Source organism: Spermophilus citellus (assembly GCF_964194105.1).
Source record: "Spermophilus citellus genome assembly, chromosome: 15".
Taxonomy (NCBI): domain Eukaryota; kingdom Metazoa; phylum Chordata; class Mammalia; order Rodentia; family Sciuridae; genus Spermophilus; species Spermophilus citellus.
In genome coordinates this window covers 79,286,301-79,309,442 of record NC_138195.1, presented here as the reverse complement: position 1 = coordinate 79,309,442, position 23,142 = coordinate 79,286,301, and the positions used below count along the sequence as shown (strand labels likewise).

At 47.4% G+C, this 23,142-nt stretch overlaps 1 long non-coding RNA gene across 1 annotated transcript; it reads right to left on the bottom strand.

Annotated features, from left to right (window-relative positions):
- Positions 1 to 4,212: 4,212 nt before the first annotated feature.
- Positions 4,213 to 8,484, bottom strand: LOC308634667. Its single transcript, XR_014019060.1, has 3 exons — positions 8,251 to 8,484; positions 5,289 to 5,413; positions 4,213 to 4,994 (listed from the first exon to the last, which is right to left on the bottom strand). It is a non-coding gene; the product is annotated as an uncharacterized lncRNA (long non-coding RNA).
- Positions 8,485 to 23,142: the final 14,658 nt, after the last annotated feature.

The window sequence follows — 23,142 nt, the reverse complement described above, 5'->3', positions numbered from 1 at the left end:
AAATTTTATTATCTAGTAAGTCAGCCAAGAGTGTAGCAGCCCCTTTATTTGGAGAGACTGTGGCAAAACAAGCTCTCATGCATTTGTGGCAAGAGAACTCTCAGAGAGGACAATCTGGTAAGATCTATCAAAATTAAAACGCACCTACCTTTACCCCAGTAATCTCACTTCTGAGAACTTACCCTACAGATAAGGCAAACATGTGAAGTGACAGATTTACAAGGTTATTCACAACATAATTTATTATAGAGGAAGATGGGAAACAGACAAGCAATCACCGACAGGGATTGGTTGAACAGATTGTGCTATGGTTCATCCACCCGACAAAGTACTATGCAGCTGTTTGGAAAACAAGAATGAGGAAGCTTTGGAACTGATGCAGAAAGAGCCCCCAGCTGTGCCATGCTTGGGGGGAAGTGCAGACCACTGTTTATATGATTCTTCCTTTGGTATAAAACACTGGAGAAGGAGGAGGGATTTTTTTTTAAGTGACTTGCATTTTCAAAAGAAACTAAAGCTTACCAAAAGAACAAATAAAAGTGGTTGCGGTTAAGGATGGGAGGCAGAGGGGGCGCTTAGAGGGAGATGCTTCACTCTAAATTTTTTTTTAAACCATGAGAATATTTTATGTATTCAAAAAATTAAATTAAAAAATTAATTTTATGTTTTCAACTTTCAACATGATTCACAAGTACTATGAAAAAACAGACATCCACCCACTCCCTCAGCCTCAGCCTCATCCTAGTCTGGATCCTGGAGTGAGGCTTAGGGACCATTTAAGTCTTCAGTGAGACCCCGTTAGGCCCAGCAGCCCACAGCGTAGGGCCCACAGCCGGGGCTGCCATTCCCTTCAGGCCTTGGCCCCTTATCGACAGGAACTTGTTTTCTCCCAGGAGCTCATCAATCCCAGCAGGGGCTGAGGAAATATTGATGCTCAGCTCCGGCGAGTTCACTGAAGGCTTGCTGAGTGCCAGGTAATACCAATTGCAGTGACGAGCAAGGCTGAGCCGCTCTGCTCTGGACAGCATCACCTCTAGAGCCCCTAAAGAGGGCCATATTTGCAAATGACCGAAAATGGCCAAGTGGCAAATCACCATACAGGAGATCCTGCCTCATGCTCTTGGCCGCTGTCCAAATGGAGTCTTGAGAACTGGATGCTGGCCCCACTGCTCACCCACTGTGTGCCCTTGGACAGGACACCTGGTCTCTCTGGGCCTCGCCTTCCTCATGTGTTAAATGGGGCAGTGATACCAACAGCGTGGGCTTGCTGTTAGCCCCACATGTAAGTGCTCCGCAGAGGCCAGCTGGGTCCGAATAAACCCTTTACTCATGGCCCAAAGCAAATTCACAAAGAGTCCCTAGAGATCAGAGGTAAGGTTCTCTGCTTTAGACAAAACCTCCTCTCTAGGCCCCAACATCATAACTCTGCTGGGTTGTGGCCTCCTTGTGGGAGGCACTAAGAGTACTAGAGAGCATAGGGCAGACCCAGACAGGAGGCCAAGGACGAAGGCCAGTGAGCGCTAACACCAGGGTGGACACAGGAACCATGTTAGTGGAGGCTGCTTCTCAAAGCCAACACCAGAGTGGGGAATGACAATCAGCAACTCCTGTGGGTCAGCAAAGGAACCAAGGTGAGGTACTGAGGGAGTCGGGGAAGCCTGGAGCACACCCCATGGGTGCCTTCAGACCCTCCTGCCCCACTACTTCCTGACTAGGGTCCTTTTCAGACTCAGCACTTGGAGTAGACTGGTAACAATATCATCAATGAGAATTAACTGAAAAACTTCCAGATCCAGGGCTGCTGCAAGCCCTTTGACTGTATTATCTAGGCACTATTACCATTTCCATTCATCAGATTAGGAAACTGAGGCTAGAGAGCCTAAATAACTTGCTTAAGTCTAAGAGGCTCTGCTAGGCAGACTATAGCCACTAGCAACATGTAACTAGTGAACACTCGAATGGGACTAGTTTGAATTGGGAAGTGCCAAAAGTGCAATATACACACCACCGTTCAAAGAGTATGAAAAAAAGAATGCACAACATCTCATTAACAATTGTTATGTAGCTCACTCCTGGGTATTTTCCCAAAAGATCTAAAAGCAGCATATCACAGCAAACATCAATGTTTACAACACCACAATTCGCAATAGCTAAATTATGAAATTAACCCAGATGCCTGTCAATAGATAAATGGATCAAGAAATTGTGATACACACACACACACACACACACACACACACACACACACACAATAGAATTCTACTCAGCCATCAAAAAGAATGCAATTATGGCATTGCCAGTAGAACTGGAATGGAGGATATCATGCTAAGTGAAATTAGTCAAACTCACAAACTCAAACGTCAAATGTCTTCTCTCCTATGTGGAAGCTGGAGTAAAATAAAGGAAATGGGGAGAGAAGGGTGGGACAACATAAAGAATCAATCACATGTAAATTAATAGACCTGCGAAAGGAAGTCAAGTAGAGAGGAAGGAGATGGAACAAGGGAGAGAGAATGGGAGGATCGTGAACTGAAATAGATCTCTATGCATATATGAGTTTGTCAGGATGAACCCAACTACTATGTATAACTATAAAGCTCTAAAAAAAAAAAAATTGTTATGTAACGCTGGGGCTGTAGCTCAGTGGTGGAGCACTTGCCTAGCATGTGTGAGGCCCTGGGCTCCATCCCAGTCCTGAAAGGAAAAAAAAAATGTTAATTACAAGCTGAAAGGATAAGATTTTTAGATATATTGGACTCAACAAAATGCATTATTCAGATTAATTTACCTGTTTCTTTTTATTTTTCTTAATGCAACTACTAGAAAATTTTAAATTAAAAATATGGCTCAGTCATATTTGCACTGGACAGCACTGCTGCAAAGCATAATTTAGGAGAATGGAGCCTGGCAAACCTTTTAGTTAGGCCAAATTACTTAAGACTGAGACTCGTTTTGCACAATTTTCTGAGCACATATTTATCTGTTTCCCAAACAGCATCGGATTAATGCCAATTGTGCATTATTCGACTCTCACTATTGGTCTCCTCTATGGAGCTCTGAGCACAGGGAACATGTAAATGCCAGGGTGTGGTGCCAGGTGCCCAGCTTCAGTCAGGGTCAGGAGAAGGTGACAGTTATGGCAGAGAGGAAAGTGAGTCTTTCCTGCCGTGGGGGCCAAACGGGTGGGCTGTGTTCCTCAGCCCGATGAGGCCACCACAGCCTGCTCAGACCTGTGAGGAGAGATGGAGGAAGGGCCCTGTGAATGCTGGGCATGGCCTGGCCTCCTCCTCCCATGCATGCTGGCCCCAGGAGGCCCATGAGCAGCCTCCCACCATGGCTGCACCTTCTGAGGTCCTCAGATCCACCTGGCCTGGTTATAAGGTAGGATGGATAGAGGGCTGCAATGGTGGCTTTGTGAGGGGTCAACCTCTGCTGTGGTCTGAACATGTTCCCCCAAAGTTCACATGTAGGAAACTTGGTCCCCAACACAGCAGTGTTGAGAGGTGGGACCTTTGGGGGTGGTCAGGTCATGCAGATTCATGTACCCGTGGATGAATGGATTAAAGGTTATCGCAGGAGTGGCTTTGCTACACAGGAGCTCTCTCTGGCACACTTTCTTGGTCTCACCATGTGACGTCCCCCTCCGCGTCACAATGCAGCAAGCAGACACAGAGGCTGGCTCCATTCTCTCGAACTTCCCAGCCTCCAGAACCAAGAGCCAAAGAGACTTCTGTTCTCTATGAATCACCTGGCCTGGTGTTTCGCTATAGCAGTTAAAGTGGATGAAGACCCCTCCTCCCTGTCTTGCCCATTAGTCAGAGGGGGAGGATTAGACAGGGCCACAGCCAGCTCTGTCAGGAACCTCCAAAAGGTGCCACATTGCACATACACAGATGCACAACAGGCCACCCAGGAAGAGTGAAATGAACAGGCCAACAAACCCCTCATGTTGCTGGAGTTCAGCCCCAGAGCTGGGGCTCCAGCAGAGTAGAGGGAGGCTCCCGCAGTCTCTGAGGGGCTTGCGGCCTGCGCGTGCTGCTCTTTGCCTGGAAGAGCCTCCCCACCCCCTACCCTGCCCTCAAGGTTGGACTTGAGCTGCTCTTCTGTGAACCCCCCTGCCGCAGTCTGGCTAGGCACAAAATCACGAGCCACTCACAGCCTTGTAGATTCAAACAGCAATTCTTTATTCCCGAACTCACACCGGCACTCTACACACGTTCTGGGGAAATCCATGCTTCCACTGGGCTCTGCATCCCAAATACTCTCTCAATCCCGTGAGAACTCAACGGGAACTGAAGGAGTGGGTGCCTGGAGGCAGCAGGATGCGCCCTATTCCCAGCAGGATACACCTTAAACCTGGAACCGCCCTAAACCCCCGATCCGCCCTGGTCCTTGAGCAAGGTCACCTTACATGCAATGTCACTGCAAATGACCTGGGTCATGCCATGTGTCATTCCTACTTGGCAATGGCTCTCAGCACCCCCCACCATGGCAATGGCTTCTCCAACCTCTGCCCTTTTGCCCCCAACCCTGCCCTTCATGACAGTACCTAGTTTGGTGCCACCTTCCCCTCCCCCAGCTCCTCCAGAAAGGATTAGAGATGTGGCCCCAACTGGAAAAGCCAGCTCTGGAACAAGCACCGTTTTATCTCAACCTTCCCTTTTTTTATTCCAAACATGAAATAGAGTTTTATCAGGCACATTTAATCATTGCTCTTCCTCCTCTTCTCCCATTACGACAAGGTGATTTAAGCCGCATCCTTGGCAAGCTCCAACGAATGGGAATCAAAATTCAAGTCACTTTGCAGCAGCACATCCTAGAGTTTATTCCTTCTCACAGTGGTTCACTCAGCAGACCTTCCCAGAGCTCCTTCCGAGAGCAGGGACAGTGCCATGCTGTTGTAGGGTCACACGGTGGTCCCCAACTTCTGTAGCCGATGGTCTAGTGGGAACTAACTCACTGTGTCCTTGGCTGTCAGTCCATACATGGGAGGGCTATGATGGAGACATGAACAGAAAACTCTGGTAAAACAGATGACAGAGGCACTAATGGTCTGGAGACTTCAGGTAAGACTTTACAAAGAGGAAGTGACCTGTGAGCTGGGAAAAAAGATAAGAGATGTTCCAGGCAAAGGGGACAGCAGATGCAAATGCAAGGAGATAGGAAAAGGCACCGTGAATTCAGGACAGTGAGAAAAAGTTGGACACGCTTAGACGATCAGGCACACGGGCAGGAATATCACCCGTGAGACCAGGAAGGAAAATCAGGCTCTGATTTTGAAACATCACCTGTGTTTCTGGAGGCAGCAGGAGCTGCTTATGTCATTCTGTAGGAAGTTCCCTCTGGAAGCTAGCTGGAGGTTCGACCATTCTGGAGTGTGTAAGACACTATGCCGGGCATGGCATATTGGACCCTGGAGAGGAAAACGAACCTTTTATTTTCATTTATTTTTTTATTTTTATTTTTATTTTTTGCAAACTACCTAAGGATCATTTAATTACTTTATTCGCACATGCATGCACATATGTGAACACAGCAATACATCTGGCAGTCTTCTTTCTAAAGAGTTTAAAAGTAGACATCAAATTCTCAAAAATACGGCTGTCAGAATTTTTCAGGTTAGAGGAATTGACTAAAATAATATTGACTATATTGTAGAAATAATTACTTTTCCTTGGCATTTGACAAAAATGTTTGCTGAATTAATTGATGTATGAATTAGTAAAAAAATACTTTTGGATAAAAGCCTCTGAGGCAAAAAAAAAAAATGTTAGAACAAGATTAGGACAGAAGAGGGGATTTACAATGGGAATGAACCTTTTATTGTAAAGATCTGGTGACTACAGATTAGACAGGCAGGAATGAGGACATTGAATCCCCAAAACAGGGGATGGCACAAGTGTCCACACTTCTCTTCCCATACCCACAGCAGGAATTGCTGAGTAATCACATCATTATTTCCTGCTGAGTCTGGTCTTGGTCACTGATTTTTTTTCCCCCAGCATGCAACTCAAGGTGGCCACCACCATTTAGCTGAGATGACACATGGAATGAAACAGGTTTTCTGTTCTTACCCCAGGGAAATAAAGCCTAACAAGCAACTTCAGCTAGGTAAGTTTAATGTAAAATTTCCAGATAAATAATATTCAAAATAAACACAAAAAGTTGACAGGGAAGAATCAAGTTCTTAGCCTTCAGAAAGTGCAATTTAAAAGGGGGGTATTGGCATTTGAGCCTAATTATCCCACAACACAGCAGAATCATAGAGTAATCATTCTAACCCTGTCACTCCACCATACACTTGGAAACTATAAGCAATTCCTGAGGCCTTGCCCCACAGGTTTTGCCTTCCGGTTTCCACTCATACCTGCAGAAAGAAAATGGTTGCAAAGTCTGACGAAAACAAGAAATCAAGTTGGAATTCCCAAAGGGGCAGGGTAGCCGTATTCCTGGTCTGGCCCGACAAGGCAGCTGTGCCCCTGGCTGGGAAAGGGGTGAGAATCCATCTGACCTTGTTCCCTCCTTCCCTTCCCCAGTCAGGAATCCCAGAATGACAGCAGCACTCCAGTTCCTGAAAGGTCCCAGCTTTGTGCTCTTGCTCCAGTGCCCTTTAGCCTCCCACACTGGGCTTTGCTATGCCTTCCCTGTACTTGACCTCTGCCCAGGCCTATATTTCCTTCTCCCACCTCATAGACCCAACTAAGAAAGCAGAAGGAAAGAAACATTGACCTTTGGGGTCTCCAAGATCAAACCTCTGATTTAGGGCAGCCTGCAAGGTGCTTAGAAAAGGGTTCCCACTCATTCCTCAAGTATGACTCCCCCTTCCTTGGCAGGGTACCACATATCATTACCTATTCACTTCCCTTCATCTCAGTGGGCAGAGCCCCAAGATGCTATGAGTGATCTCCAACAGGCTGAGAGTCCAACGTCAGGCAGGGGACAGGAACCCAGCTCCCACACCTAACACCAGCCAGGGTCTGGTGGCCTGGTATTCCCTGACCCACAAAGGAAACCCAATCAGAAGCCCACAGAGGAAATCCTGCTAAGACCCCACCATGCCATAAAATGGGAAACTCATCCAGTATGGCTCTCAGAACTGTCAGACATCCATGGGACGAAGGTAAGATCCTCGGCCAACTCAGGAATGAATCTGGAACCCCACTTTCAGTTTCCCCCTCTGTAAAATGGGGACTCCAAGGCCAACTTTGCAGGCTTGTTAGGTAGATTGATGAATATGTCCAGAAGGAGCCATCTCACAAGGTCACTGGCACACAGTAGGGGCTCAGCACCTGCTAGCTGTCATCAGAGCCCTGGCTCACCACCTCCAACTACAGACCAGGTCAAAGGACCTGGCCACCCAACCGTGGTCCCTGACATGATAAGCAGATATTGTAGTGTTAGAATGGAAGGAACTGGGCCAAGCACCCTCCTGGGACACACTCACTGCCCAACACCTACCTCCTAGCCACCTGAATTCCTCACAAGAGTTATCTTCATCTTGGTGGGACCAACTCAGCCCCAGAACTTCACATCATCTTGGGAGGTTCCTACAAATCTGCCAAATACTCACACCAGCAATCCCAAGCTAACGAAGGACGCTCAGTAATAACAAAAGCAGGACATCATGTGCCTGATGCCTGCTCCACCTTCCTCTCTCGTCAGCTTTGACCTCCTGCCAGACTCCCTGTGGACAGATCCATGCATGCCAGGGAGGGTGAGGAGGTTCTGGATTACCTCACCAAGGGCCCCCCAAGTGGCCATACCAGCAGCTCTTAGGGCCCCAAGGTCTTTGCTGCCCTGGCAGATGCCAAGCAGAACTGGTCGGAGGGTGTAGTGACCCCAAGCTGGCAAATAATTAGATACCCCTGAAATAATAACCTCCCCTGAATCCAGAGATCAGAGAGGACCTCGGATGGTCGTCCTCAATCAATGCCCCACACTATGCAGCTTTGGCTCCAAACATACCCAGAAATCCCAAAGCCCACCAGCTAATGGCCTTCCTCTCCTTTAGGAACCATCCTGGGCTCTGACCCACCACCTGAGAGATCGTGCCACAGCCCAAACAGCTTATCCAAGAAAGATCTTCCAACTTCATGAAACTTCCCTGAAGGCAACTTGAACAACCATCCCCTCCATGTTTTCGTGTCCCTTATAGATGGCTCTAGATGACTGCCCACCTGCCCACCACTCTGGGTTACTGAGGCACTGAGATAACTCCCTTGTCAGAAACCCAGACCCACAAATACTGACCATTTTCTGGAGGATTCCAGGCCAGACTCCAGCCACGGCAGTCACCTCTCCTCATGATTTCCACTGCTGAAAGGACAAAGGCTGTCCCTATGCAGCTCCAGAACGAAGCAGAGAAGGCACCTGCCCGTGACATGAATATTTTTTTATTATTTTATTTTATTTTTAAATTTGTTCTAATTAGTTATACGTGACAGTTGAATGCATTTTGACACATTGTACACAAATGGAGCACAACTTCTCCTTCCTCTGGCTGAACATGGTGCAGAGTCACACCAGTGGTGTAATCATTTATGTATATAGGGTAATAATCTCCGTCTCATTGCACCGTCCTTCCCATCCCCATACCAGCCCCCACTCCCCTCTGCACAATCCAAATTTCCTTCATTCTTCCCTACCTCCCCTGCACTATGGATCAGCATCTGCTTATCAGAGAGAACATTCTGCCTTTGGTTTTGGGGGATTCACTTATTTCACTTAGCATGATGTTCTCTACTTCCATTTTTTTGCCTACAAAATTCCATAATTTCATTCTTATTTGAGGCCAAGTACTATTCCATTGTGTATATGTACCACATTTTCTTTATCCATTCATCCTCTGAAGGACATCTAGGTTGGTTCCATAGTTTACCTATTATGAATTGAGCTGCTATAAACATTGATCTGGCTGCATGTGACATGAATATTTAAAGAATTCGTAGTACCCTCTACCAACTTCTTTGACGACATGTTGAAAGATACAACAGATAGAGGCCCTCCAGCAAGGGAAGGAGGGAAGACTTGGCAACATACAGTAAGAGATGACCTACTGGCAGTGAGAAAGAATATTATTAATATTACTGACAATAGTCACTGAGCACTTACTACATACCAAGTCCTGAATTCACACTTAGTATACATTATTGAGTGCTGCCCAGCCTATAAGAGGTTATTATCCCCAATTTACAGCTGAGGACACTGAGACTCAGGGAAGACAATGACTGTGCAGATCCTCCACCAGTAAATAGAGAAAAGTAATGCATACCCATCTTTCTCTGGGCTCCTAGCCCATCACATTGGTCACTATCCCCTCTGGTGTTGGACTGCAATCCTGGCCCTATTATTTCCTAGTTCCACCAGGCCTGGGACCATCTTCCCACCCCAATCTATTTCCTCAGTTGTAGGATGGGGAGGATTTCTTCTGCCCACCCCATCTCCCTGAGGTGCTTAGGCATCCAAAGAGCTCAAGGCTGGAAAGCATTTTGTAAACTTCAAGGGATCATGGCTGACAGTGTCTCCCAACATTCCTGCCAAACTACATGAATTCCTCCAGTGGAAAAGTTGCCCCTCTTGGCTCCATGCTCCTCTCTAAGTTCCTCCTCTTCTCCTTGGAAATACTTTCTGAAATTAACAAGGTGGGTGCTGAGCCCCAGCCATACCAACTTCAGGTACCTGGAGTCCCAGGCCCTTCATTAGCATCTGCCCCCATGGGACCCAGAGCAATCCCATGCCTAAAACACAGAACCAGGTTACCCAGGGCCCCAACGTGGGGAAATGTCATGATTTTTCCCATGTGAACAGTGACACGAGATATGAAAATAGAAAGAGACAGAGGGACTCCACCCCAGTGATGATTGGTCCCACCGAGCTAAAAAGGAGCACAAAATTTCCAGACTGGGCAAGATCAACAAGGAATTGGCTTGTAAAAAGGAAAAGAGATGGCATTTTCTGGAGTTAATGGGACTAAAAATAGTGTGAGGTTTTCCACTCAGCCGCGGTGGTACTCCAGGATGTGGCTGTGAGACATTTGTTACAACAGCTACTTGCACGTTCAGAACCATTCACAGTGACCGGCTCCCCACCCAGCTGGGGACAGACTACCACCTGTTCCCCTCCCTGGAATTATTGTCCCATATTCTGAGTTCCAGAAACTTCCCCTAGCAGAGATTCCAAATCCGTTTACCCAAAGTACTCCCAACAGAAGAGGAGAATTGGCAATGGGGGAGGAGATGTGAAGAACAGGAAGTGAGATCTGAGACTTACCTTTGGATGATCATGAATGTCCTCCAAATGTCAGTTTGGCCCTAAGAATTATTGAAAATATCTCACTCTACTCCCCCTAAAAAGTTCAAGTTTGCTTTCATGCTTAAACATCAGCTTTTCCTCAATCTCACAGTTATACTGTCACTCCAGAAAGGAGGGTGTGCCATCAAGAGCCCCTGGGCTCGGGACTGCAGAGGTAATACCGTGCAAAGTGGGAGTCTTCACTGAGGACCCTGAGCTCAGAGCTCCTACAGCCATTGAAGCAAATCATTCATTCATCCATCAGTTCATTGACTCATTCACTCGACAAGTAGAGGCTGAGCTTCTTCTAGATGCCTAGAAAGAAGAGCCCTGTCCTCCAAGGACTTGGTTTAATAGAGGAAACAAACAAGGAGACTGGGATCACATAACTCTGTGCTCCCACTGGGACTAGCCACAGGGGTTCTGGGAGCAGGGAGAGGAGGATCAGGGAATCCTTCCTGCCAGGCCACCGCCCACCCTGACAGCAGAGAGTCTTGTGTCCTTGGGCAAGCCAGCCTACCTCCCAGTTTCCTCATCTGTCAAATAGTCATATGGTTTACATGGGGGTTAAATGAGTTCTAATTAAAGAAATGCAAAATGATGAAAATACACCTACTTCTTCCTGAGGGGTCAATAAATATTACATATTAAGCTGAATCCTGAAGTATAGAGGGAATTGGGATGTGGGGTGAAAGGAGATAAAAGGAGAGAAGAATGTGTTCCAAAGAGGGGGAACAATCTGTTTAAGAACAAATAGTCAATAAATCAGTCAATAAATATTTCTTGAACAAACACATCCTTTAAAGAGAAGTGAGAGTAATGCAATCTTGATAAGCGACACCCTTTACCTATTGTTCCCTGGAACATGTGCGTAGTTGGTACAGAGTGGCACCTGAGCCCGGTATCCACAGGTAAGCCTGCCACATTTTCCTAAGCAAAGTGCCAAATCCTTAGGGGCAGACATTAAACCTTTCCTCTCGTAAGATCCCACAGCCCTGAGCCAGCGTGACTGCAGCCTCTTATTCTTTGATCCCCCAAAGTTGACCAGTTGTCCCCTCTCCTCCTTCTTTGTATTATTTCACCATCACTTTCCTCCTGAGGAAAGATCTTGGCCAAGACCATGGGAGAGAATATCCCACCTTATGAAATGACCTAAGACATGCAGCCTGGAGCCAAGGAGCCCTGGACTTAAATCCAGGTCCTAGTCCTGCCAGCTGGCAGCACTGAACCCAGGGGTGAGTCACCTGGTACCCAGGGCAGACTGCTCACTGGGCCTCTCTGAGGAGCAGACCTCAGGGGTTCTGATGGCCACCCATCCTGGTTCTTACTGCATGAGAAGTTTCCTGGGATTTGAGAGTTGCCATGCCACAAGGAAAGTGTGAGGCAGAGAAGTTGGTCACCCTCTGAGGTGGCCCTGAGAATCCATCCTCACCCTCCATCTTGTTTCTCCTGTCCCATGTTCCGCAGACCTGAGTCACAAGTCAGCACAGAGTAACATCACAGGAGATCTGTGTCTCAGCTGACCCACAGGTCTGTGCCCATGCAGAAGGCAAAGAAGAGAGGAACCAGCCACTGTGACATAACACACTTGAGGTCGGAGTCATTCCTCTGTCTGAGGTGGGAGGACTGGACCAGAAGATCTCAGGAATTTCATGTCGGGCCCAAACCAGCCCAGCCAGCATGTTCCCAGGGCCAGGTTAGGAGCAGCTGGTCCACTCTACTGTCTAAAAACAGGTGGGTGGAAATGATGACCCCTGGGGTGCCAAGCCAACTGCTCTTCTCTGCAGGGGTTCATTGAGACCTGATGCTGGCCCACTAGGCAGAGTGGGCCAGAGACTGAAGAGGTGCTCTCAGTTGGGCCCCAACCCCATGGACGCTGGGAAATCCAGGAGAGTCCCCAGGGGCCTCTGCTCAGCTCCCCAGGGTGTACCCCGCCTTAGGGATTGCAGCAGGCTCTCTGCCATCCCATCAGAGAGACATTTTGTGTTTTCAGTTACTAATCCCCACTTACGCACTGGTCAGGGCTGGAATGCCAGGCTATATTAGGTCATCCCAAGTCAGGCCTGCTGATCTTTCTCATTAGCCATATCACATCGTATTTTTAGGGGCAGCAGAGACAGACAAAGCTAGAGGGTGAATTTTCTTCCTGAGTACCCACACACCACCTCCATAAAAATATCACACTTGGAGGTCCAAGAGCCCCCATAAGTTCCTTCCACAGTCTGCAAAGGAACCAGCTCAGAGACCAGAGACAGCTGATTGTAGGAGCCTGAGGCAAGGAGGGATCAGGGTCACCTACTGTTTTCCACCCCCTGTAGCCACCTACACCCACCAGCCCACAGCTCTGCTGACCAGCTGGTTTCTTGTGGCTCAGGGCTAGAAGACAAAGATCTAAGACTAGTGGGGACCCAACTGTCATCCTTCCTGCCCCTCCCCATCTCTCTGGATGCACAGTAATTCAGCACGTGGTTTTGTGCTCTGTCCCCTGCCATATCCATCTCACTATGGCAGGGAATAGACTTTCCCAGGAAGCAGAAGGAGGAGAAGGATACCCATTTCACAAATGAGGAAGAGAGGAGAGATGAGGTGATCAAATCATGGAGACAGTAAGTGGGACGATGAGCACCTCTTTGATGGCCCCAGGGGCTAGGCTCAGGGGCCAGGCCCAGCTGGCCAAGGAAGTCAATGCACTTAATAGCCAAAGAGGAGCTGTTGAGCAAGGGCTTCCTTTCTCCCAAAGTATAGTCCTGGGAGGGAGCAGTCCTGGAAGCTCCCAGGTACGTACATGTCTTCCTCCCCAGCCTTCCTGGGGCCGGCAGCATCCACAGGGCTGGGAGCTGGGCAGGGGAGAAACCAGAAGTGTCTCCAGGGACTTTCCACTTGTTCTCTCTCCCCCCAATTCCTGTCCAGTCTTCCTCCCTTCTCCCTCCCCACCCCCTCCCTCACACACACACACAGAAACACACATACGCATGCGCGCGCGCGCACACACACACACACACAGACACGCACACACAGGCACATCTGGGACCCAGGAGTGCAGGGACCAGTTCTAGATGTCATCCTTGATTTTTGCTCAAGAAAGGCAAGGAAGGGTAAGCCCTCTGGTCACAGCTTTTTGGTCATCAGCCCCTCCAAGTCCTTTAAACCCATGGGTCAGGACACAGACCACCTCACAGGTGGGCTGATCAGCAGGACACTAGACCAGCAGGACAATTCCCCTTATCTAAGTCACTGTCACTTCTGCTTCCAAGTCTCTGACTCCGTCTCAAGCAATGAAGTCAGGCTCACTCTACTTACTGACAGCTCCACACAGCTAATGAGAGGACTGCCTCAGACAAAGGAGCAGGGCTCTAGCCTCCTTTCACTGGCCACATCCGCATTTGCCTGACCACACTTCCCCCCTCCACCCCTCCCACACCCAACTTTTGCCCACAAACTTATACCGGCTGGCCACACCCATCCCCAGGACAGTAAAGGCCCCAGGGTCAATAAGGCCACACCAAGCACCCAGACTACAGGTAGGGAGTGGAGGAGGCACTGAGTGGACCAGCCCAGCAGTTTCAGGCTAGAAAAGGAGAAAGGTGTGTACAGACCAATAGAAAGAGAAAGAAAGGAGAAGAGAGGAGAGGGGAGGGGAGGAGAGAGGAAAGGAAGAGAGGAAGGAAGGGAGGGAGACAAGAAAAATCAAATAACAGGGTAAGACGAAGATCTAGAACACATCCCCCTACATGGTGTGATTAAGAATCCCAGGAAGATTGTAAATGGGAAATGATCATGGAGACATCTGGTGAGCTGGTGACATCCAGCTGGCCTTAGAAAGCCAGGAGGAGTGAGATCCCCAGTTAAGTCTCTTCCTCCAGGTTCCATGTGGAACGCAGGTCAGCAGAGCCCAGGGCTCCACACTGCTGCTCTGGACAGAGACACACACATAGCTGACTCAGAAATTTTGGGCACTTCCAGGATCTTGTGCTCAATCACCATCACAGTTTTGACAACTGGACTTTCGCAGGACTGTGAGAAGAGGCAGAGCATGGGTCCAGAACACTGGTGGCTCCACAGCCCCTGCTCTCAGCTCGCCTAGTTTCATTTTGCCAGATAGATCAAAGAGTATTCCTCCAACTCACCACACACAAAAATACACACTCCACCCACCTCTGAATCCATTCCTAGAAGATTCAACCATGAAAAAAAAATCACGGTGCCACAGATCCTGCTCGGGATAGCCAGGATTTGGCCATGCCTCTCGCGATGATCACTGTTATACTATTTACAGAGTCAGAAAACAGTTGTGAAAACTATGATTCTGCAAAAGGTTCGTGAGAAGGAGGAGCAGGACCCTGGGGCTGGACGCCCAGATGACCGGAGTCTCCCACCTCTTACCCAACAATATAAAAGAATTCCAGGAATTGGTGGATGGCTGGAAGATCTTCCTGACTCACCCAACAAGTTGTACGAAGCAGCCTTATATCCTCCAACTATTGGCTTCTGTACGACAGCATATGGGTGATGGATGTCTGACTTTGAACTGACGGACTCCGGACAAGTTCAAAGAATCACTTAAGTCAGTGTCAACACAGTTTGAATTAGAGTTGATCATAACACAAGGACCAAGGGGCATCCAACTAAAGAAGCAAAACAAAGTACTTTAAAGTCATGCAATCTTTGAGAATATTAATGAGGTGACTTTGACACAAAGGTCACAGGGCTGTATCTGTCAGAAATTTATTAATTGCAAGTGACAGGGAACTCAGCTTGGATGGGCTTAAATAAAAGAAAAAAGCATTTACTGGATAATGGATTTTTTTAAATCTAGGGATAGATCTGACTTCACACATGTCTAGATTAAGGGCTCTGTTGATGGCATCAAAATTCTACTTCTTTCCACTTTTCAGAGCTCTGCTATCTACCATGACAGTCCCAGATGACAGAGAAACAGCACATCCAGTAAGAAAGACACCTGATCTCTCCCAATAATCTCAGTGACAGTCTTTGAGCATCTCATTGGCTCTGTCCAACCCAGAGACAAGATGTGATTCAATCACTGTGGTCAAAGTGGGGAATATACAGGCTACCGTCATGGGCTCAGATTATAAGGCCACCTTGGAGCCCAGTCCAAACATGTAGATGGGCAGACATAGATGGAGGATAGAATTATTGCCAGAACTGGGAATGGAGGCTGGGAAGGCAAGCCACAGGTGTTCTGTGGATCAGTTTTCACAAAGGATCTCCGTCACACGTGAGATGAACTACAGATAGAAACCAACCCCCTCAATACCATTGATTATGTTCTCTCTGCCAGTGTAGGGAGACTTCTAGAAATGCTGCCAAAAAAGCTGAAAGAAAGTAAACAAAGTGTCTCCCCCCATGGAGAACCTGGAGCTGCAACCTAGCAAAGAGCACCATGTCTCCTGCCTCCCTGGATTTGGCTCATGTAGTCCTGCCCCCAACCAGGAGAACTGTCCAGGTTTCGTCTGCAAAGTTGAGACCAGTAAGATATGAGTCATTCCTGCCCTCTGATAGTAGGGCCCCAGGGACTGGGTCAGCAGAGATATGCACAAGATTTTCTCCATTGTTCCTAGGACAGAAAGTAGGGCACCACTGTCACTGAGCAAACCACTCATCATCATCAAGAGGAGTCAAAACCCAGAAGAAAATACCATGTGCCAAATCCAAAGGCAAAGCATCCAAAGCATGAAAGAGCAAGTAACCGCACTGGTCACCAGGACAACTGAGAGTACAATAGAACAGTGTGAGGCAAATGTGGTGTGGTGAGTGGCTTGGGACTGACACTGTGAACCATGAGCACAAGCCAGAGCTGTTTGCAGATGAGCAACAGCAGTGACAAGCAGCCCCGGACTCTGCCAGATCAAGGCCACATAACGGAAAACCCAGAAGTGGCTATTAAAGTGTGCCCAGAGTAACCCTGACTCTGAAGCTCTCCTTTAGCATGCACCACAGTGTCTATGGCTGCCCACAAAAAAAGGTTGCCAGGAATGTGACTGTGAAGCCATTATTCCCTGTTCATGCTGACCCTTTTCTGGTCCTTCCTATGAAATCAGGCCAGCCTTAACAAGTTGAGATCACCTTTTGACTATGGCCTAAAAGCACTGCAGTGTTTTAGATAGAGAGACGATAGACGGTCCTCCACATCCATTAGCTCCACATCCATGAATTCAACCAATTGTTGGTTGAAAATATTCAGAAAAAAAAGAATCACACCTGTGCTGAACATATATAGACCTTTTCTTTTCCTTATTTCCTAAATAATAGTATAACAGCTATTTGTATTATATTAAGTATTTAAAGTAATCTAGATATGATTGAAAGAATATAGGAGGATTGTGTAGGTTATGTGCAAATGCTACACCATTTTTATAAAAGGGACTTGAGCATCTTAGGAGTTTGGCATCCATAGAGGCTCTGGAACCACTTCCTGCAGATGCTGAGAGATGACTTTGCACACACATGCACATACAGGATATGCAGTATAAGTGTGTACATGACATATATGTATATTCATATTCCATACACACATGTACATGCATAACCTGTTCTTCTATATGCTCAAGATCCTTCATAGGCTATTCCCCCAGAGCAGCCCCCCACTCCAGCCTGTGCTCATCTCAGGCCCTCTGGTCATCATCAGCCTATGGGTCTCTCCTCACCATATTTGTATACTCTCTCTTCTTTTCTCTGTTTCAAGCACCAAAAAAAAGCAGATGATAATCATAGCTCTTGGAGGTCAAAAGACCTGTGCATCTCCTGGACTCATCTCAGCCCTTTTACTAAATCAGACTCTAGTAACTAGCTCTAGGAGTGGGGACTGCAACCCTGGAGACCAGCTCTTTCCTGCAGGACCGCAGGGATCTGTTCTAGAGATATACTGTTTCCTGCAGACGTCAGCCTCTTCAGAGTGAACAATCCCCTGTCTTAGTGAGTACACAGGTGTGGAGCACAGTCACACAGGGCGTGTGCCTGTTTTTGTCCTTGCACGTCACTCTCAACCCCATGTCCTCCCCTTTGCACTCACCTTTCCATGTGTTAATGTAGTCCTCCGTGGGCCTGTCAGCTGACCTGGGTGTGATGGTCACATTGAGCATCATTCACTTATTCATCCAACAGATGTTTAGCTCGTGCCTTCTGTGGATTACAGGTGCCTGAGATTCCACATAAAACAAGGTTCTTCACCTGGTGAAACTTGCACTCTCAGGAGTAAAACATGATAATCACACCGATATGAGATGGTAAAGGCGCAGCGAGGACCCTGGGACAAGCTGTGGACTGTGATTCTGAAGAAGGGGTAGAGTAGACAATGAATTGAGTGACCCCAGTCAAGTCCCGTGTAGGTCCACCTATAAAGTCAGAATGATAATATGCATCCACCTGGAGGACTGGTGAAGTCTGCATGAGAGTTCATATGTGAACAGGGCTTTGCAAACAGCACCCCAGCACGTGGGAATACGCCCAACCCCTAGGAGGGGTTGAATCATTTTCAATATTTTGCTCATATAAACAACACTATTATGAGCACCTTTGAACAAATCTCCCTATTTTTTTCTTTTAATATCATTATTAGTATATTTTTCAAGAGTATGACAGTGAAGACAAATGATGTAATATTATAGCTCTTCTTACCTACTGCCAGTTTTCTCTCTAAAAGATGAAGCTCAATTTACATACAGCAGCTGAATGTGCACACATATTTCCAGATGTGATATTCAAAATATTAGCAGTCAGTAAAGCACAAGCATACAGCCATCAGAACACACCCCAGCTGTGGACCTGAGGTACTGCCACAGCCTCCCTAGCCTTGGATTTTGTGATTTCTCCTTTTACTGTGACTTTATGATTTCCTTTTTGTTTTTTAACTGTAATATAATACCTAGCAATTGTTTCCAGGCTCATTTCTTTCACTGCTTGAAGGTTGTTCAATTAACCAGATGAAAGGGTATCCATCCATTCTCTCATGTGTCAACCGTCAGCATTGATATCAAATTCCCCTCATTATAAGTAGTCAGTCTAAAATGCACAGGACAGGAAATTTTTCCCAATTATGCTTTCTACTTAATGTTTTTTTCCCATTATGTTCATTTCCTCTTTGATGAGGATTTTTTTCCTTTCAGTTGTGAATATCTTTTTTAAAAAAATTTATAAATTTTTCACATCCATCTTCTCTCATCTCAGCCTTCGTTTATTCCACAGACAGACACGTCTTCCCTCTAGACTGGAGATGTTGCAGTATTTCCTTCTGATGTTAAGAAACTTCTCACTTTTGCTACCAGTTATACAGGATGACTACAGAAAAGTGTTAAAAGTGTTCAGAAGGACTGTTAGAGGAAAAAAAATGTGCACAAATTTCCCACCCAGCAGTAACCATTAACAGTTTGATTTGTCCAAGTTTGTTCTCATTGTTTAATTTCTATGAAATCATTCTCTACCAGTTATAACCATCTCTTTCTCCTAAATATATTAAAAGGAGTATTCTATAAACATTCTATAGTATGAACATCTTTCCACATAGGCTTGTTTTCTCATTAAATATGCAAAATATTCCTCTGTCTAAATGTTGCAGAGCTAATGTCCTACTGTTGATAAGAATTACTGTTTCCAATTTCTCACCATTATCTCTAACACACAGTGTATTACCATAGTGTATTTATACATCTTCTCCATCCCTGGACTGCGGCAGCCATCGGGTCTTTTCAACTCTGTGTCCTCTTAGTATGGAAGTGAATTTATATTAAGTTCCAAATAAATAAATAACAGCTAACAGTTATTGAGCAATTACTTTGCACCAGCTATTTCTCTAAACACTTGGCTTGCACTGATGCATCTTTCCTCTCTCTCACACACACAAACTACAGATGAGTGAACCTAAACACAGAGCAGTTAAGTCAGTAGTTCCCTTTGCTTCTTCTCATTTTTCTCTGTCCTCTCAGAATTTACATTTGAACTAGGACAGGCTGGGCAGGGAACCTGGGGCTGACCTGAAGTGGAACATAGGTCCAAAGGCCTCACTCCACCAAGCTTGGGGCCCTGGGGAGAGGGATGGTGAGGTTGGAGGCTGGTGGGAGCAAGGTGTTCAGAGATCCCAGCAGAGGAAGCCTGGGTGGCTCCACACTTCACAGAAGCCCCACCCACAGTCCTCCAGCCCACAGGACTGAAGTCCTCCAGGAGTCTTGAGAGTAATTACTGCAAAGCCATTGCTTCTTTTAACTACAACAGTCCCATGAGGTAGATGTAGGTTTACCCATTTTTCAGATGATGATATCATTGCTGTGGGACAGGAGACAATGTGTTCCAGGGTCACATAGATGCCTCGAGATGGAGCTAGGATGTAAACCCCAAAATCTGAGCTTTTCTCTCCTGGGTGCTAAAGAGCTTGGGAGAAATCAAGGATTACAAGTGGCTTAACATGAAGAAATCTCTCCAAGAGCAAAACATCTGCATTTCTCATGTTTTCCTTTTGGTTTAACATCTGAAACATTTGTCCAAAAGCCACATAGGGGCCACAGTTAAGTTGGCCCCAGACCATTTGAGTAAGAAGAACAAGCAGTAAAAAGAAGCTTCCTCAGAGCTGAAGAAAATGAGGAGGCTGGGGGCTGGCCCAAGATCAGCCTCTCTGGGCAGCAACACTGGGCATTTGGGGATGGGGAGGGAAGATAGCAGGAAGACAGACCCAAGGCTTAAACCCTTGTATAACTGACACCAAACCCCAGGTTCTTTTGACTTTTAAAGTAAAGTGTCCAGGGGATGAGAGAAGAGGAGGGAGGGAGAAGTGCTGGGGAGTGATACTGGCCAAATAATATTGTTATATTGTGTGCATGTATGAATATGGAACAACAAATCCCATCGTGTGTACAACTATAATGCACCAATAAAAAATGGTGGAAAGAAGAATTACAAACTAAACAGGTGTCGTGGCATAGCTTGGCTTTAAAGTCTGGGTGTTATTTTGTAAGGAGCAGAGGAAGAGTGGATGTGGCTTTCCACATGCAGGATGACAGCAGACAGAAACAAGAGTCCTGTGTCCAGACACAGTAAAGCCAGGGGGACAACAGAGAGCCAAGTGCACTAACCTGAGTCTGGAGGCTGGAGTCTCAGGGCTGCTTTCCGAGAGGCCATTGTGAACATCACGGGCTTGAGGGGGCCTTGGAGTTCGTCCAGCCCTACGCTCTAGCTCTACTGCAGAACCCAGGATCTTCCATCGGGCTGAAAAGACAAAGCTAAGAACCCAAGAGGTCAAATCCCTGTCAAGAATCACCCAAAAACATGGGCCCTAAGGGTCTGATGCTGGCCCCACCGAGAACCCCAGTCCAGCCCACTCAGCCCAGAGCAGCCTCATGAGCGAAAAAGCCTTCCAGCTCCCAAACCAAAGAGGAAAAGGGTAGCACTGTGGAGCCTGCCGGAAGCCAAGCACAGGCCTGGCCAAGGCACCAAAACACTAGTTACAGCTGGGCAAACCGAGGCTAGGCCCAAGCAGGGAGTTCACCCTGAGAGCACCTCCTGGCAGACAAAGCAGTGAGAGGTGTCAAGTCTCAGGTCCCCTAAACTTCTTGGACACAGATGACCATTCGAAAGGTCCTGGACAAACCTGGCACGGGAATCTACAAGGTGAGTTCCAGATGTGCAGATTACTGGGTCTTCTGATCCGAAGCAGAATCCCAGAGGGGCAAGTCCCTGCAGGCTTTCCTCTGACTCCTCTGGCCTGTTGAGTAGATGGGGTAACTGAGGCTGGGAAATGGGAAGGGAGGGAGACCAGGCTTCTTGGCCAATTAGGTCAACACACCATGATGGCCAACTGAGGTCACTCTCTAAGCGATGTTTGCCTTTAACCAGGAAAGAAAGAACTGAACCAGGAACCAGTCTCTAATAACATGAAAGATGTTCAACAGAGGGTGGAGCAGTGGGGTATAGTATTTTATAAGCAGGGACAGCTCTGAAATCCCACTATCTGGATCTGCACAGGGATTGGCAATGACATGGGTGACATTGTGGCAGAAGGGGCCCTGGGCTTCCCTGAATGTCAAATCTACCCCTAGTCAGCCCTAGTTGTGGCTGCAGCCAACACATTCTGCCATCCACCAGTCCCCCACCAGGCATTCAGGGAGGATTCTTCCAAACAAAAAATGTGCTATTCCCACCTTCTGAAAAACTATCAGTGGTTCCTCATTGCTCACAAGATAAAGTCCTTTGTGTACCATTGCCTGATCCAGCTTACTCCCCTGCCCACCCCCTCTGTTCTCACACCACATGCACCTACCTGCCAGAGGGGACTTCACATAGTTTCTTCAACATATGACACTCCACCTCCTGCCTCACTGCTCCCCTCCACTCCTGTCCCTTTGCCTGACCCATTCCTGCCCATCCCTTGGCTCTCATCTAGTCAGACCTTTTCCAAGCTCATTCCCCATACCTGAGCTCAGGCCATGTTCTTCCACATCACCCTGTCACCCACCCCCACCTGTATGTCACAGGGCTTACCGCTCCCTGGTGCCATTTAATATCTGTCTCTCTCACAAAAGAAGTAGCTCTGATTTCCTTGCTTACCACTGTAGCTCCAACTCTTAGTACAAATAGAAGGACACTAATGGTATCAATTTAGGCACAGCTGCAAAAACTCATTGCCGAATGAATGAAGGAACCAAGAAACGAATTCACCATTCATTCATCAAATGTCTCAGAGACTCCTCTAGGGCTAGAATATTTTTAAAAATTAAAAAAAAATACCTGAGAAGAAGGCCCAGAAGGGTCCACAGATGCGGAGGAAGGAGGAGCAGAATTCCCAGTGTGCCCAAGAAAGGAACAAGCGGGGACATTGACCTGGATTGGTCCCACTGCTCTCGCCCAGTCCTCAGCCTCAGCGGCGCTTTCTGCGGGGCACCTTGGGGTCTGCTCCTTGGCCTCCTAAGCTCAGCCTGAGCCACAGACATGGCTTGGGGATAGCTCAGAGAACTATGGCCAGGGTTCCCTGAGTCTCTCTTCTCTCTCACCTGGCTCAGAGAGGAAGATGGGAAGAGGACTCTGTGTGTGTGTGTGTGTGTGTGTGTGTGTGTGTGTGTGTTTGTGTACACGGGTGTGCACCTTTCTCAGGCTCTGGGTCCCCCAATGGATATTCTCCTTTTGGCTTTTGTTGCCTGATCCACCTATTCTGAGAAAGGCCGAGCCTATGAGGTACTGACTTACTTTTGCTCCCTGAAGATCAGCTAAGGGTAGACACCACACGGGTAGATCAGAGTGTGAGTGGGAAGGTGTTGGCACACTCTGGTTCCCTCCTGGCCCAGACATGCTTGGCAATGGCTGCAGGAGTCTCCTCCTAGCATTGCCCACCAGGCATCCTTCTCTGACACCACAGTTGTGCTGGTTTTAGTAGTGGCGCCCCCCCACCCCTGCCCCTCTGGCCTAAGGGTGCTGACAGTTTCCAACTGTGCAAGTCCCAAGGTGCTTCTCTGCTTCTTGGAGACCTCTGTTAGCCCTGCCTGTACCTTGTAAATATTCCCTCTTCAATCGCACTACTTCTCGGTGTGCCATCTTGTTTTTCTCAGATACAGATTGCAAAGAGGTCCCAAATTCCTGGCCTTAAACAGGCTGGGAAGAACTTTAATAGCCACTCCAGCCTAGCTTCCTATCCCCACTCCTCGTTTCTCTGTGGTCAGATAAATCCCCCTTCCTTGGAGAAAAGGCCAGCCTGGATGCTAAAGAAAATACCTGCAGAGAACCAGTTTGCCTCTCCAAAATGCCTGTATTTCATCACTCATCCACCTCTTTCTAGCAGCTTCCAAGGAGCCAATGCACGAGTTGGGGAGGGGCGTGTTGCACTTAGAATCAATGAGACAGCAACAAACTCTC